Genomic DNA, 15371 nt, shown 5'->3' with positions numbered 1-15371 from the left:
CAAACTCTTAAACACCTCACTTGCTTCTGTTCTTGATTTGTTTCTCTAAGAAACGTCTTTCTTCAAGATTCCTTAGTTGTGTGGATTTTCAATCTATACAACTCTGGAACCTAAGTCAAAGAACGCTTAGTGAAATTCCTCAAGACACCCCTAGCCAAATTCCTCAAACTTTTTTCTTTTGAAAAACTTCTGAGAACGCATATGACCTCTCCAAATTCTTTGCGCCTATATTCTATTCACAGGTACACATGTCCGCTGCTGAATCTCTAGGTTATCATCAACTTAACTCATTTGCAGCGTTCCTTGAATAGAAGTTGCATACCTCTTCTGAAAATTAAATTGTTCAAAATCCTCAAGTGAAGAATATGGCTGACGGTAAAAGACCTCAGAAGGGAGGAAAGAGACCAGAAGTGAATACTGCTTTCGAAATCCCTGATGATATCTATGCAGGGTTTTGTACCCCTGATGAAGCAATTCATGGCAAGGAGACTAAGAATGAGCGCAAAGTGCGCATTCAGATGATAGAGAGGAGATGGGCCAAAGAATGGAGAGAGTACAGATATGTGACTCCAAAGTACATGAAGAAATTCGCCATACACCCTCCATGCCTAAGACCTCCATTGGCACCAGGGCAAGAAGCTGATCCCACTAGCATCAAGCATGGTGAGGATTTTCCAAAAGAATGGGCCAAGCGGCAAGCAAAGTTGGCCAAAATGGCCAAAGAAGCAATGAAGAAATTCAATGAAGATCCTGCTGTTGTCGCTGCCGAGGCCTCTGCTAGCAAGCCTAAGAAGGCTATGCCAAAGAAACCAGCTAACAAGCCCAGTTCCTCAGCTACAATGCCCTCACGGCCAAGCTCTGCAATGCCCTCATGGCCAAGCTCCTTAAAGCCCTCACGGCCTATGCCTCAAGCTCCTTTCTCAAAAGCAGCTCCAGTCCCCACTGCAAAATCCTCAGCAATAGCTGCAAAGCCCTCGGCACCTGCGCATCTTGCCTCTTGCCAAAGGACCACTGGAATATCTATTGCTTCAGGAGTATCTGCAAGTTCTTGAGCTCCTCCACAGTCTTCAACAGGCCCAACCTTGCTGAAGAAAAAGGTTGCTGCTGGACGAGGCACAAGGCCAAGTCCTCACAAGGAGCAGGTTGCTTTTCAAGTCCCCTCTAGTGAAGACGAAGCTGATGATGAAGAACTAATTGAAATCATCAGAGATAGATAGCAAAGGGCCGCTAGAGCCAAAGGCAGTAATGTGCCACTGATGCTGGATCCAAAGTTGATCCTCGACTTCATTGACCTATGGCACAAGGACCACAATACTCCTCGGCCTGAGCTGAACCTCACTCCTGGACAAAGTCATATGTTGACGACCTTCATTGATGAGGAAAAATGGAGATTTGAACAGGGGAGGAAAGTCAAGAAAGCTCAGTACAAGAAAGAGTGATTTTTGAAGAACAATGTTCTGAAGCTATCTCCGGATGAACTTGTAGCTCTGCAAACATAAATCAAGGGACTCGGTGATGAATTTGACAGATACTATGCTAATTGGCTGGGAGCCAAAGTCAGATTTATCAAGCTAACCAAGACACTTACTCCAAATGTTGCAGCTTCATCGCAACATGAAATTCCTCGGGCTGAGGCATATGCTCAGTCCACTGAAGAACATGCAAGCACAGCTGATGACAATCAGGCTGTTAAAGAAAATGAGACCACCAGGGTTGTTGAAGAAATTCCAGCCACTGAAGAAATTGCCAGGGCAACCTCCACTGTTGCGCCTGAAGATCAAGCCATGCCAATTGAAGCATCTGCTACTACACCTGAGGACACTGAACATGCCAGGGCAACTGCATCAGTTGCGCCTGAAGAAACTGAACCAATTTCATCTTCTCCTCCTACCAAGTCACCTCAGATGACAAGTACCAACCTTCCTTCTGCATCAGAAGTGAAGAAGACCAAAGCTGCAGAGAAGGCAGATGTGAAGAAAAGGAAAGCATCTACAACCTTAGAGTCTTCAGCTCCGAAGATAGTGAAGACTTTGACGAGCTCTTATGCAAACCCAATAGATGTTGTTCCAATATCAAGCATGCCATCAAAGGAGATTGTTCCCTTTGGTGAGGAATACGTCATTCCAGATGACAGTGATGAGGAAAATCCTTCAGCTGCTATGTCACAGCCGTTGGATGAAGAAATTGAAGTGGATAATATCCCTTCAACTCCTTTGGTATTATCTCCCATGCCTCATTTCATAGCTGAAGAGGCAGGCGTTGAAGAAAAATTGATGAAGAAGACGAGGATGTGGATATTGGATCAACAACTCCTATTCTGAATGATGACTATTGGGAAAGTCATCACCCCAATTCACCTCTGATAACACCTCTGCAACAACTTCATCAGTCCCCGGTCCAAACTGAAGAAATTCATGCGGGCTCTGAAGAACATCAAACTTCACTTCTTTCTGTTCCAGAAGAAGTTCTAGCCACTAGTGTTGTAGAAATGGAGGCCAAGGCTGCTGCTGATGAAACTACTCCTGAAATTCCTCAGCCTGTGGCTCCAGAGGCTGTGCGTCAAGAGGCTGTGAAGACTTCAACTGCAAATCTTCATCCCAAGCCACAGAATCCTCACACCAAGAAGCAGAAATTCAAAGTTGATGATTTCTTTGCTGAGCATCATTTCTTCCCTGACTACAATCCTTATGACTCTGCTCGACTTCGTCACAAGCGTTTTTGGACTGCCAGCCAAATGAACTTTTATTCCTCACTATTGTTTGATAAGGACAAGATTTTTGACCATGAGAAAATTCCTCATGTGGATATAAAGTTTCTTCCGTGCTTCACCCCAGTCCTCGGCGTTCTTCATGATGCTCGGTTGCTCAACTTCTGCACCGACATCTGCGATTGGAATGAAGAGCTCATTCTTCAGTTCTATGTCATGCTTCACATCACTTGCAATGTTGAAGATGTGAATTCATGGGTACTGGACTGGATCACTGAAAACACTCACTACAAAGCTCCAGCCTCTGAATTGCTTCACGCCGTCCCAGTCAGTCTCCCACTGAATGTGCAAGGCACATCTATGATGAACCAGAACTTTCAAATCATCTGATGCAAGTGCTGATGAAGCCTGGCCAAGCTCCAAGGACCACTTTCCTCGTCAAGGAATTGCTCTATGTGCCAAGGACTATATATCACATATCGACCAAAACCCTCAGTCCGATCAAGGGCCACAACTCTGATGAAGAAGAGGTTGTTGGCATAACGAAGAATCTGTTGTTTAATATCATCCATGGTATTCCTATCAATTATCACAATTTCTTCATGAGGACTTTGGCCAACGTATCTCTGTCATTGTTTGAGTTGAAGCCTTACGCTCCTTAGATTATGAGATTCATCAGATCAAGGTCTTCAATTCATTACAAGGCTGATTGCCAAAATCATCTCAGCTATTTGCCCCCGATTGAAGTCCTCAAACGGACTATTTCCTCTGCTGATGAGAAGGGCAAGGCTACTGTCATTGATGAAGGCACTCGTCCAATGGATGGACAGTTTCTCAAAGCTGCATCATATTCCACCAATGACGACTCTGCCACACATGATACTGTCGCAAATGCTTCAAAGCAATATCCTCAAGCCACTGCTCTGTGGGTGACGACTGATCGTGAGCTTCTCCTCAGTCTTCATCAGAAGGTCGATCGCAACCACAAGTGGGTCAAGCGTCAGTTTGGTTCAATTCTTCAGAATATGACGATCACGCAAAACACTGTGAAAAAAAACCATTACTACTTGCATGAAGTTTTTGATCGCACTTGGGCCATCTTGTCTCACCTCTATGCTGATGAATATCTCAAGAAAATGGGCTTCAAACGGGACTTTGACTGTTCATAGCCCCCTTCAAAGAAATTCAAGAAGGTCAAAGTTCCTCACTTGGTCACCAGTTCATATTCTTCATCGCGCGAGAGAAGCCGAAGATTTGAATGACACCGCGGCAGGCCCTACTCCAATGGATGGCCCCAACAATGCTGGCGCTCCTCCACCGACATCTTGATGATATTCTTCAGGGGTGTTAGTCCTCATTTTTCATCCCTTTTGGTCATTCGGCGACAAAGGGGGAGAAATTTGAGTTAGTCTTCAAGAGGGTCTCTATATATGGGTGTTGTTTTGTTAAGTTACAACTCTCGCTCTTCTGAAGTGTTTGTTGATCGAGTTGTAAACCTATGGTGGTCTGATACTTTTGTTTTGTTTTCTGCATGCTATTTCCTCAAATTCGTTAATGCACGCATGCTGAATTTCATCAAACACCATATTTCATCATGCATTTCAAATTCTTCATATCATATGTTAAATGCGTGTATGAATTACAAGATATAGGAGGAGATCTCCATGATTCTACTCTACAATGTGCATTTGCTTTTCGAAGCAAATTCCTCAAATATGCACATCTTCAGGGGGATTTCTTCTATATCTTGCAATCAAATTCCTCAAAATTAGTATTTACACTTCATATGTTTATCCCCGTTGAAACCTTAACCTATATTGCCATCAATCACCAAACGGGGGGAGATTATAAGTGCATCTAGTGCCCCTTAGTGATTTTGGTGTATTGAAGACTTATAGGTTAAGGGACTAATGTGTTTTGTGAGTGTACACAATCCATAAGTCTATGAGGAGTTTGATATTTACGATGAAAGTCGACCCCTAAAAATGAATGCCTTCAGCTGAAGACTTTGAAAGTGAAGAAATTGGTGCGGCCATGAAGACTTGATATTCATGCAAGGATTATGAAGCGTGAAGACTTTTGTTTTCGTAGTTTCATTTTCTCTTTCTTGAGTCATAGGAAACAGCATACTATTAAAGGCGATCGAGGTAAAACTAAGGAAAAGTTTACAAGTGATGCTCATCTCAAAATCCTACACCTACCCAATCCTTTCGAGTGAAGCCATTGGAAATCTCATACAATTCAGTCAATTTCTTCAGTGACAGAGACGAATATCTTCTAGTCTCTGAGGAATTTGTTCTGACTGAGGACTTAGGAATTTGCCGGTGCGGATTGCCTACAAGTGAGGAACATGATAGCCCTAAGGAATTTGATACTCAAATATCCTACTGTCGTCGTGCTATGCACCAGCTGTCCCAAAATATATACCCACCTAACGGTCATATCATTGAAGGGCATTTATGTCTTATCATGTCAGGCTGCTCCCTAGGCTATAAATAGCCGCCCCCTACAACCACTAGTTGGTTGGCTCCTCCAAGAGAAACTGACACTTGTCATTAAGAGCATCCCATCTTCCGAGGACTTTGAGCGAAAATCATCAAGTGAGGAAAAAACCAAACCCAAAAGACCTACAAACCCAAAGTGATTGAGCATCACTAAAGATATTGTTCATGTGTGGAACCGACGCTTGTTACCTTTGAGGACTATGCATCCTCCAGACGGTTAGGCATCATGGTCTAGAGCATCCAAGAGGAAATTGTGGATCAGCGAGTGAGCAAGTCTGTGAAGGTTTGGAAGTCGCCTGAAGACTTACCACAAGTGATTGGGCGAGGTCTATGTGACCTTAGCTGAAGGAGAATATGGTGAGGACTATGTGTCTGGGACTGTGTGTCCTCATGTTTAAATACCTAGCCGCTCCAACCAGACGTACGACTGTCACAGCAGTTGGAACTCGTCTACCAAATCATCGTCTTCACCAAGCTACTGGTTCTATTTCCTCAACCCTTTCATTTCTTCATTCATGTGTTGATGAACTGGATCATTACTGTTTGAAGACATTGATTGAAGACATTCTCAATTTCCTCAATCCTAATACTACAGCCACTTTGTCTTCATCCTGCTTATCCTGTTTATATGCTTCTTGTACTCTGTGTTTGTTTTCATTTCATCATGATGACTGTGCTACTACTCTGTTATGCTTGCATCTTGGTACTTATTCTGCTGCTAGTTGTTCATGACTTAGGAGTTTCCTCAAAAAGAAATTACTCAGTCACTAATTTGTAAAAATCACCTATTCACCCCCCTCTAGTCGATATAACGCACTTTCAGTTTGTTGCATTCATCATTCGCATTGCATTGACACTCCGCTGCTGTCATTTTCCAAAACCTGCATCTGTTCATACTTGCTGCATCTCTCCTTCGTAGTTGCTGCATCTCTCTTTTGCCATCGTTAGCCGTTACGAGACAAATCAGACTTGCAACCTGGTCCTTCGTTTTCTCTCTTCCTAAAACAAAGTCTCTCTGCATAGTGCATAGACCCCCTCGCGTGCACAACCGAAACTCCCCCGAACCCGACCCAGGCAGTCGTGATTGATGGGTTCGGATCAACCCCAAACATCCCTAAAGCATCTTCGGTTTCTTATTTGGACTCCCCTAGCCTAATTTTCTCGATCGTCCGATTTAAATTGGAGAGCCCAAACGTCACCTAACCTAATCCACCTGCTGTATAATCATCGCAACCCTAAAATCTCAGACGATTGTCCCATCAAATCCTCCTCCCTGCCGCCACTCCTCCTATCTCCTCCCCTCGGGATCCATCCCCAACCAACCAGCCTCCACCTTCCCCGATCCAACCACCAGCACAACAGCTCCCGATTTCCCCGTGAGGAGACACACCCGAGCCCCTGTCCTCGCTCTCGAGCTCACCCCGAAGCTCCTCCTCCTACGCGCCCCGGCCTCAAGCTCGACCCCGCCGCCGTTGTCTACTCCGGTGAGCCTCGTCACCATCGACTGTCGAATCCCCCCAGGTCCCGTCGCTCCTCTTCTCCCTGTCGCTCTTGTTTTCCTCTGGTCCTCCCCCGTCTCACATCTCTCTCAATTTCTCTCTGTCTCTATGTCACAGGAGCTCCAGCACCATGGCCGCCCGGGGCCTTCTTCTACCTCGATCCAGCTCCATCCTCCCCAGTCCTTCGCGTGCCGTGATAACCCACAAGTATAGGGGATCGCAACAGTTTTCGAGGGTAGAGTATTCAACCCAAATTTATAGATTCGACACAAGGGGAGCCAAAGAATATTTGCAAGTATTAGCAGCTGAGTTGTCAATTCAACCACACCTGGAGATTAATTATCTGCAGCAAAGTGATTAGTAGCAAAGTAGTATGGTAGTTTTGATAGTAGTAGCAATAGTAATAGCAACGGTAACAGTGATAGCAATAATTTTGTAGCAAGTGCAACAGTAACGATAATAGTAGTAACTTTGCAGAAACAATATAATAAAGATTCGTATGCATTGGATCGGTGATTTGTTGGATGATATTCATCATGTGACAGTCATAACCTAGGGTGATGCGGCACTAGCTCCAGATCATAAATATAATGTAGGAATGTATTCCGTAAATAGTCATCGTGCTTATGGAAAGAACTTGAATGACATCTTTTGTCCTACCCTCCCGTGGCAGCGGGGTCCAGTTGGAAACTAAGGGATATTAAGGCCTCCTTTTAATAGAGAACCGGAAAAAAGCTTTAACACAAGGTGAATACATGAACTCCTCAAACTACGGTCATCACAGGGAGTGGTCCCGACTATTGTCACTCCGGGGTTGCCGGATCATGACACAAAGTAGGTGACATTAACTTGCAAGATCGGATCTAAAACATGGATATAATGGTGATAACATAAACGGCTCTGATCTGAAATCATGGCACCCGGGCCCAAAGTGACAAGCATTAAGCATGGCAAAGTCATAGCAACCTCAATCTCAGAACATAGTGGATACTAGGGATCAACCCTAACAAAACTAACTAGATTACATGATGAATCCCATCCAACTCCTCACCAACCAGCGAGCCTACGAAGGAATTACTCACTCATAGCGGGGAGCATCATGGAATTCGCGATGGAGAAGGGTTGGTGATGATGAAGAACGAAGATCCCCCTCTCCGAAGCCCCAAACGGACTCCAAATCTGGCCTCCTGATGAAGAACACGAGGTGACGGCGGCTCTGTCTTGTGGATCACGATAATTCTTTCTCCCTCATTTTTTCTGGAAAAATAGGATTTTATAGCGCCGGTTTCACGGTCTGCGGGGCCACCAGGTGGGGACAACCCACCTGGGCGCGCCTGGGGGGGGCAGGCGTGCCCTGGTGGGTTGTGCCCATCCAGTTGCCCTCCTCAAGTGTCTCTTCGCTCCAGAAATTCTCTTTTATTGTATGAAAATTCCTCGCAAAGTTTCGTTCCATTCCAAGAACTGCTATTTCTGCACAAAAACAACACCATGGTAGTTCTGCTGAAAACAGCGTCAGTCCGGAGTTAGTTTCATCCAAATCATGCAAATTAGAGTCCAAAACAAGAGGAAAAGCATTAGGAAAAGTAGATACGTTGGAGACGTATCATGCCGCAAGCTGCAGCAGCACCGGAGCTCCCTCCGCCGTCGAGCACCCTCGGCAGATGAGCCCCGCGCTGCCCCATCTCTCCTACCTCCCTCCCGCTACTCTCTCTTTTCTCTAATCTCTGTGTCTCTCGTTCTACAGCCACCGCCATGGGAGTCAAGCTCCAAGTTCCTGTCGCCGCTGCTCTACTTCCTGGAGGACCTCGACGAGAGCCTCGCTCGTGCCCCCTCCATCCCGTCACCTGGATACCGCCACCGCACCGCCGTTCCTCGCCCACAGCTCCGCCCAAGACCCTGCCATCCCGGCCCTGCAGCCCCGCGCTCAAGTCCCATCGCACCGCGCCTGTCCAGCCACTGCATCGAGAAGAGGAGGACGATGCCTTGTTCAATGCCTGTTGATCACTCCTTCGACGCGTGTGGGCCTCCTCTGCGTGTGCTCGCTCTGCCATCCCAATGTGAGCAGCCGCCCAAGATCCAGAGAAAACCTGTTTTTATAGATTACACCCTCATGTTCATGCATATAATATCTCACCAACCGTGCATCGGATTAAAATGATTTAAATATGTAAAATGCTTAGAATTTTATCTAGTTTCATAATATGCAACTTTCATCCATGTTAAAATGTTTAAATTGATGTTTGCATTTAATTTGCATAATGACATGTTAAAACGGTTTATTTCATAACTAAATAATCGTAGCTCCGAATTAAATGAACTTTATATGTAAATGGGGTAGAAAAATGTGTAGACTGACATGGTGCACTTTATTTTATTGTTTAACAACATTTAAATATGATCTAGGGCAGAACAGTAGCAAATTCGAAATGCATATGGGGATTTTCCGAAATTGTTGTTTGTTACTTCCGGCCTCAATTAAACTTGCATTTAATTGTGGCATGTACATAAACCGTTTGTTTGACTATGTTACCGCTTTGCTCAGCCCCTCTTATAGCGTTGCTAGTTGCAGGTGAAGTTTTAGGTTGTTCCATGTTGGGACATAGATATCATGGGATATCACAATATCTCTTATTTAATTAATGCATCTATATACTTTGTAAAGGGTGGAAGGCTCGGCCTTTTGCTTGGTGTTTTGTTCTACTCTTGTCGGCCTAGTTTCCTTCATACCGGTGTTATGTTTCTTGATTTTGCGTTCCTAACACAGTTGGGGTTTATGGGCCCCCCTTGACAGTTCGGTTTGAATAAAACTCTTCTAGTAAGGTCCAACTTTGGTTTTACCATTTGCCTAATAACAACTAAACCTTGCATAGGGACCGGCTAGCACCCATGGACTCTTAATCAACAACCTCGGGCTAGTGCTCCTCATGAGTGCCGGTCCAAACTGGGTGATGTCCGATGCCCCCTGGGCAACCAGGGTCTCAGTCAACCCGACGTCTGGCCCATCCAGTGTGCCCTGAGAACGATTCCTATCAGGATTGTCGGTACATTGGGCGGTCTTGCTGGTTTTGTTTTACCATTGTCAAAATGAGTGCACCGGGATTCTGAGTTTGATCGGGTGATCCCAAGATGGAGATTTGCCTTCGCGGATTCTGAGAGTTTGTGATGGACTAAGTTGGGACACCCCTGCAGGGTTTAATATTTTCGAGAACCATGCCCGCGATTATGTGGAAGATTGGAAATTTATAATATACGGTTGTAGAGAACTTAACACCAGATCCGAAATAAAATACACCAACCATGTGCGTAACCGTGACCGTCTCTTTTCGAGTGAGTTCGGGAAGAGAACACGGTGGGGTTGTGTTTGACTCGTAAGTAGTTCAGGATCACTTAGTGATCATTACTAGTTTGCGACCGTTATGCGTAGTTACTCTTCTTACTATTGTACTCGTAAGTTAGCCACCATACAATGGTTAGTGCTGCTGCAACCTCACCACTTATCCATTCCATACCCATTAAGCTTTGCTAGTCTTGATACCCATGGTAATGGGATTGCTGAGTCCTCGTGGCTCACAGATTACTACTACAACATGCGTAGGTACAGGTAATGAGATGATCAGACGTGAGAGCGATGCTTGATTGTTTTGGAGTTCTTCTGCTTCTTCTTCTATCAAGGGACAGGTTTCGAGTCGGGAGCCTGGGGTTAGCAGGATGGATGTCGTTCCTCTTTCATTTGATTTCATCTGTAGTCGGATCCTGCTCTTCTGTATGATGAGTGCTATGTATTGATGAACTGTTGTGTTCATGTTGTAGCTTGTGGCGAGTGTAAAGCCTTTAACTTGTATTCTCATCTATTCAGTACATGGTATGTTGTAATGATATCCACCTTGCTATGAGATCGAAATGCGATTGTGCCCCAATCATGAATTCATCACATGATTGGCATAGAATGGCATCTTGGGCGCTAAAAGTTGGTATCAGAGCCCTACCAACTGCAGGAGCCCCCTTGATTGATCGAACAATTGCCGTTGTCGAGTCTAAAAAACTATTTTGAGTCTAGTTATATACCAGAGTATAGGAATTCTTTTTACTCCTTGTCCCCTTCGTCGCTCTGGTGAGGACTCGTGACGTAGGTGTTTTGATTCCACTACTCTCCTTTTTCACTCAATTTTTTTAGGATCACGCGGGTATTGTTGGAATCGTTGCGATATCGATGTGACTGGAATTCTGTTCTTGGTGCCTCCTGTCATTTAGGGGTTGTGGCAGCGTCCCGGGGAGTTGAGCTCCAAGGTGTTTTTGTCGCAATGCTTATCATTGAGTTCCGGAATACCAGAGGATGCTGACATCGAAAACGCTTCTATACTCTTTGTGGTGAGAGTAGTTTGGCGCCACCCAGTACTGGGGAGAGTAATCAGATGTATTGCCACAACTAGTATATCAGATGTTTTTCGAAGGCCTGAGGTACACAATTTCTGAGGTTCTTGGTTATGTGTTGAGGAGGCAGTACATTTGGAGCGTAGAATTCTGCTAGGAGTTGTGTGATGATATTTTGCTCCTTGTACTTGTTGTACCGGATTGCATAACCAAAATTTTCGGGAGTTCTCAGGTGGGAATTCAAGTAGTTACCTAGAATATCTTTCCGACAGATGCATGATTTGGGATTGGGTAAATCTCTATCATGTGTATTTGTTTCTGGCTTATTCTGCAAGCCGAATCCTTTTTTTGTTTTGGTTGTGGTATTCGAGTTGCTTGAATGTCAAGTATTGATTCCATACCTTTCCTAAGCGGTGTTTTCATATTTTTATGGGAGTGCTAATCCTTCTTGATCATCGAGATTGTCATGTCAATCATTTTCAACCGGTTCACTTCTCTTCAAGTTATTCCATACGGGCATCATTGAGAAGCCTGACGATTTGTCTGTTTTACCTGTCCCAAGTTGCCTTTGTTTTTCGCACCATCCCACCCTTTTCTTCAAGGACTCAGATTTCTTAATCATGTATCCTTTTATTCGTGTGAAGTCTCTTCATTCTTTTCCGTCAATGTTCTTAACCGGTGATTCCTCGTGAAGATGCTAAGGAAGCTTTAGGTTTATCATTCTTTGTTCCTTTTCTTCTCCATAGACTAAATTCAAGCTTTCGATGTTGATTATATCCCTTTCCTTGTTTCAAATTATTTCCCATTCCGGTGCACCTCTTAATCATTATCATCTCGCTATTCATTTGCTCTGGAGTGCCGAAGGTATCTCAGAAGATTCACGTTTCCATTCTCAATCTGTTCAAGCTATTTCGAGGATGTTATCTCATTCAGGCCATTTAATTCAACCGGTGCAATCTCTCTTTCAAGAAACCATTTCCAATGGTGTTTATTTTGAGTGGGCCCTAACCCACAAGTCTTTTCCCAGGATCTTACCTGACTCTTCTAAATTTTTCCAGAGTGATTCTCAAATTATTTCAAAGTTTGATGTAGGAATGAATTTTCATCAGCCAAATGTCTTCTCCAAGATCGCTTTCAAATTTTTTTCATCTTTGGCTCAACATTTTATCTTTTCATTCATCCGGAGTGTCCCAACAATTTGGTGGTGTTCCTCATCATCATTCTTAGCGTTGAAGACTGAAGAAGAGTTTCTCTTAAATCTTGGTCCGTTGATTCATGGTTTTGGCTTCATGCCATCCTCATAATTGTTTCCAATCGTGAGAATTCTTTTCATACTCATCCAAAGCATTTCAGGAGTTGTTTTCGTTCTAGACCAAAGAAGGTTTCTTCTTTCTAAGTGTGAGACAAAGGCGGATGGGTGACCACGGTGCAGCGCATGTGAGGGCATGGACAGGGGCGCGCCGAGCGACTGTGGGGCCGAGTAGAGCGCGGCGGCAACAGATGCAGGGCGCGGAAGACAGAGGTGGCGCGGGGAGGAAGGGACGTGGGCGGTAGGCGATGCGGGGGGAACTGTAGCGGGGCTGGGGAGCAGGGGCAAAAGAGGCCAACGGTAGCAGCAGCTACAAGCGTGTGCGCGCGAGGGTAGTGGGTTGCGGCCTCGGGCGTATGAGGGCGCAGTGGCTGCGGTGAGCGCGGCGAGCAGGGTGCTCCGGTGACGGGACAACTACGGGGCACCGGAAAGCAAAGGGGGAGCTGGGGCTCACAGGGGGTGGTGAGGCGCTCAGGGAAGCCGGGGCTCATCGGAGGGGAGCGAGTCGAGCGGCGGACCGCAATGATCCAGTCGACGACGATCGATGAGGGCGACTACTCGAGGGCGTCCTATCCCGCGTGGTTGGTCATGACGACGGCGACGAGGAGGCGCAGCTCCTGGACATCAAGCACAACAAGGGATGGCCAGTAGCCACGCGGGCGGCGGTGGTGCGGTGATGGCAGCGTTCGGGCGACAAAGACATGGGACGGGGTGAGGCGAGGGAGAAGAGGGGTGGCCTAGGGTTCCAGCGAGGAGAGGGGGTTGGGGTGGCACTTAACTCCGGGGGGCGAGGGATGGCTGCCCGGCGGCCATCAGCGGCCATGGTGGCCTGGATGGCCGTCATGCCTTCCCCTGTCTCTCCTGTCATGAGGTAGAAGGAAAGGCCGTGGGGTTTGGGCGTTGGGCTACACTATACTGCGACTCTGCCAAGTGCCCAATTAGTGCATTTGGTCTTAGCCTTTTTTATATGCTCTGTTAAACCTCCTAGCCTCTGTTTTACATTTCTTTAGCTAGCAAATGTCTTTTGTAAAATGTGACACTTGTTAAATTAAATACTTTGCAATAACTAGCACTGCCACAAAAAGCTTGAGAGTTAAAAGAATTCATTTGATTTTTGTTTAAATAGAAAAGTTTTATTTTGGGGCTGTTTGGTCCAGTCTAAAATAGATTAAGGGCAATTTAAATATTCAAATAATGTTGGTTTCACTTGGACAATTACCAAGGGATTATTTGCAATATTATGAACATTTTTTGCATAATTGAGGAAGTAATAATTTGACTTGCATTTCAAATTTGAATTTGACTTTGATTTCTAACTAGTGGCAACTTAGCTTAGCAAGCCTGGTGACATGGCATCATTAGTGTGAGGTTATTATAGTTAACCACTAGGGGTGTTACACTCTCCCCCTCCCCCTCTCCCTCATATTTTCCATCCATGCGTTGCGATCTCACTAATTTCGGGAAGGCTGACAATGATCAACGTCCAAAATTTCGGGAATGTCATGCTGGAGCACGTCAAAAATATCTTAGAAGCAGATGCACGTAAAGGGCGCATGGAGGAAGGCCTCAAGGAGGCGGCCGGTGTTGGCGCTGGAGCAGATCACCGCAACTCTTCCGCGGGTCGAGGAGGTTGCCAACCGCATCAAGTATGTCAATGTCCACAAGGCTGTCATTGCGAAGAATTTAGTCGAATCCTGCTGGGTTTGGTGGTTGAGTGCTTCCTTTGTACCATGAGTTATCTTTGTTCTATTTTTGTGGTTCGTGCTTTCGCATGGAGGAACTAGCAAGTTTTGGATCAAATTGTGAATTAATGGCCGGTGCCATCATCCTGGAGGTCACCCGTGACCGGCAGTATGAGGTCACGACGCGACGAAAGCTTCAGGGTCAGTGATATCTGCTACCTCTTGAGCACTGCGTTGGTTTTCCCTTGAAGAGGAAAGGGTGATGCAGCAATGTAGCATAAGTATTTCCCTCAGTTATTGAGAACCAAGGTATCAATCCAGTAGGAGGCCACGCGCGAGTCCCTCGCACCTACACAAACAAATAAAATCCTCGCAACCAACGCAATAAAAGGGTTGTCAATCCCTTCACGGTCACTTACGAAAGTGAGATCTGATAGATATGATAAGATAATATTTTTGGTATTTTTATGATAAAGATGCAAAGTAAATAAAGCAAAATAAAAACGGCAAAAGAAATAGCCTGTTGATGGAAGATTAATATGATGGAAAATAGACCCGGGGGCCATAGGTTTCACTAGTGGCTTCTCTCAAGAGCATAAGTATTACGGCGGGTAAACAAATTACTGTTGAGCAATTGACAGAATTGAGCATAGTTATGAGAATATCTAGGTATGATCATGTATATAGGCACCACGTCCGAGACAAGTAGACCGACTCCTGCCTGCATCTACTACTATTACTCCACACATCGACCGCTATCCAGCATGCATCTAGAGTATTAAGTTCAAAAGAACAAAGTAACGCTTTAAACAAGATGACATGATGTAGAGTGATAAACTCATGCAATATGATATAAACCCCATCTTGTTATCCTCGATGGCAACAATACAATACGTGCCTTGCTGCCCCTACTGTCACTGGGAAAGGACACCGCAAGATTGAACCCAAAGCTAAGCACTTCTCCCATTGCAAGAAAGATCAATCTAGTAGGCCAAACCAAACTGATAATTCAAAGAGACTTGCAAAGATAACCAATCATACATAAAAGAATTCAGAGAATATTCAAATATTGTTCATAGATAAACTTGATCATAAACCCACAATTCATCGGTCTCAACAAACACACCGCAAAAGAAGATTACATCGAATAGATCTCCACAAGAGAGGGGGAGAACATTGTATTGAGATCCAAAAAGAGAGAAGAAGCCATCTAGCTAATAACTATGGACCCGAAGGTCTGAAATAAACTACTCACACATCATCGGAGAGGCAATGGTGTTGATGTAGATGCCCTCCGTG

This window comes from Triticum urartu, chromosome 7 (assembly GCF_003073215.2).
Source record: "Triticum urartu cultivar G1812 chromosome 7, Tu2.1, whole genome shotgun sequence".
Taxonomy (NCBI): domain Eukaryota; kingdom Viridiplantae; phylum Streptophyta; class Magnoliopsida; order Poales; family Poaceae; genus Triticum; species Triticum urartu.
Note: the sequence above shows the minus strand (reverse complement) of the source record.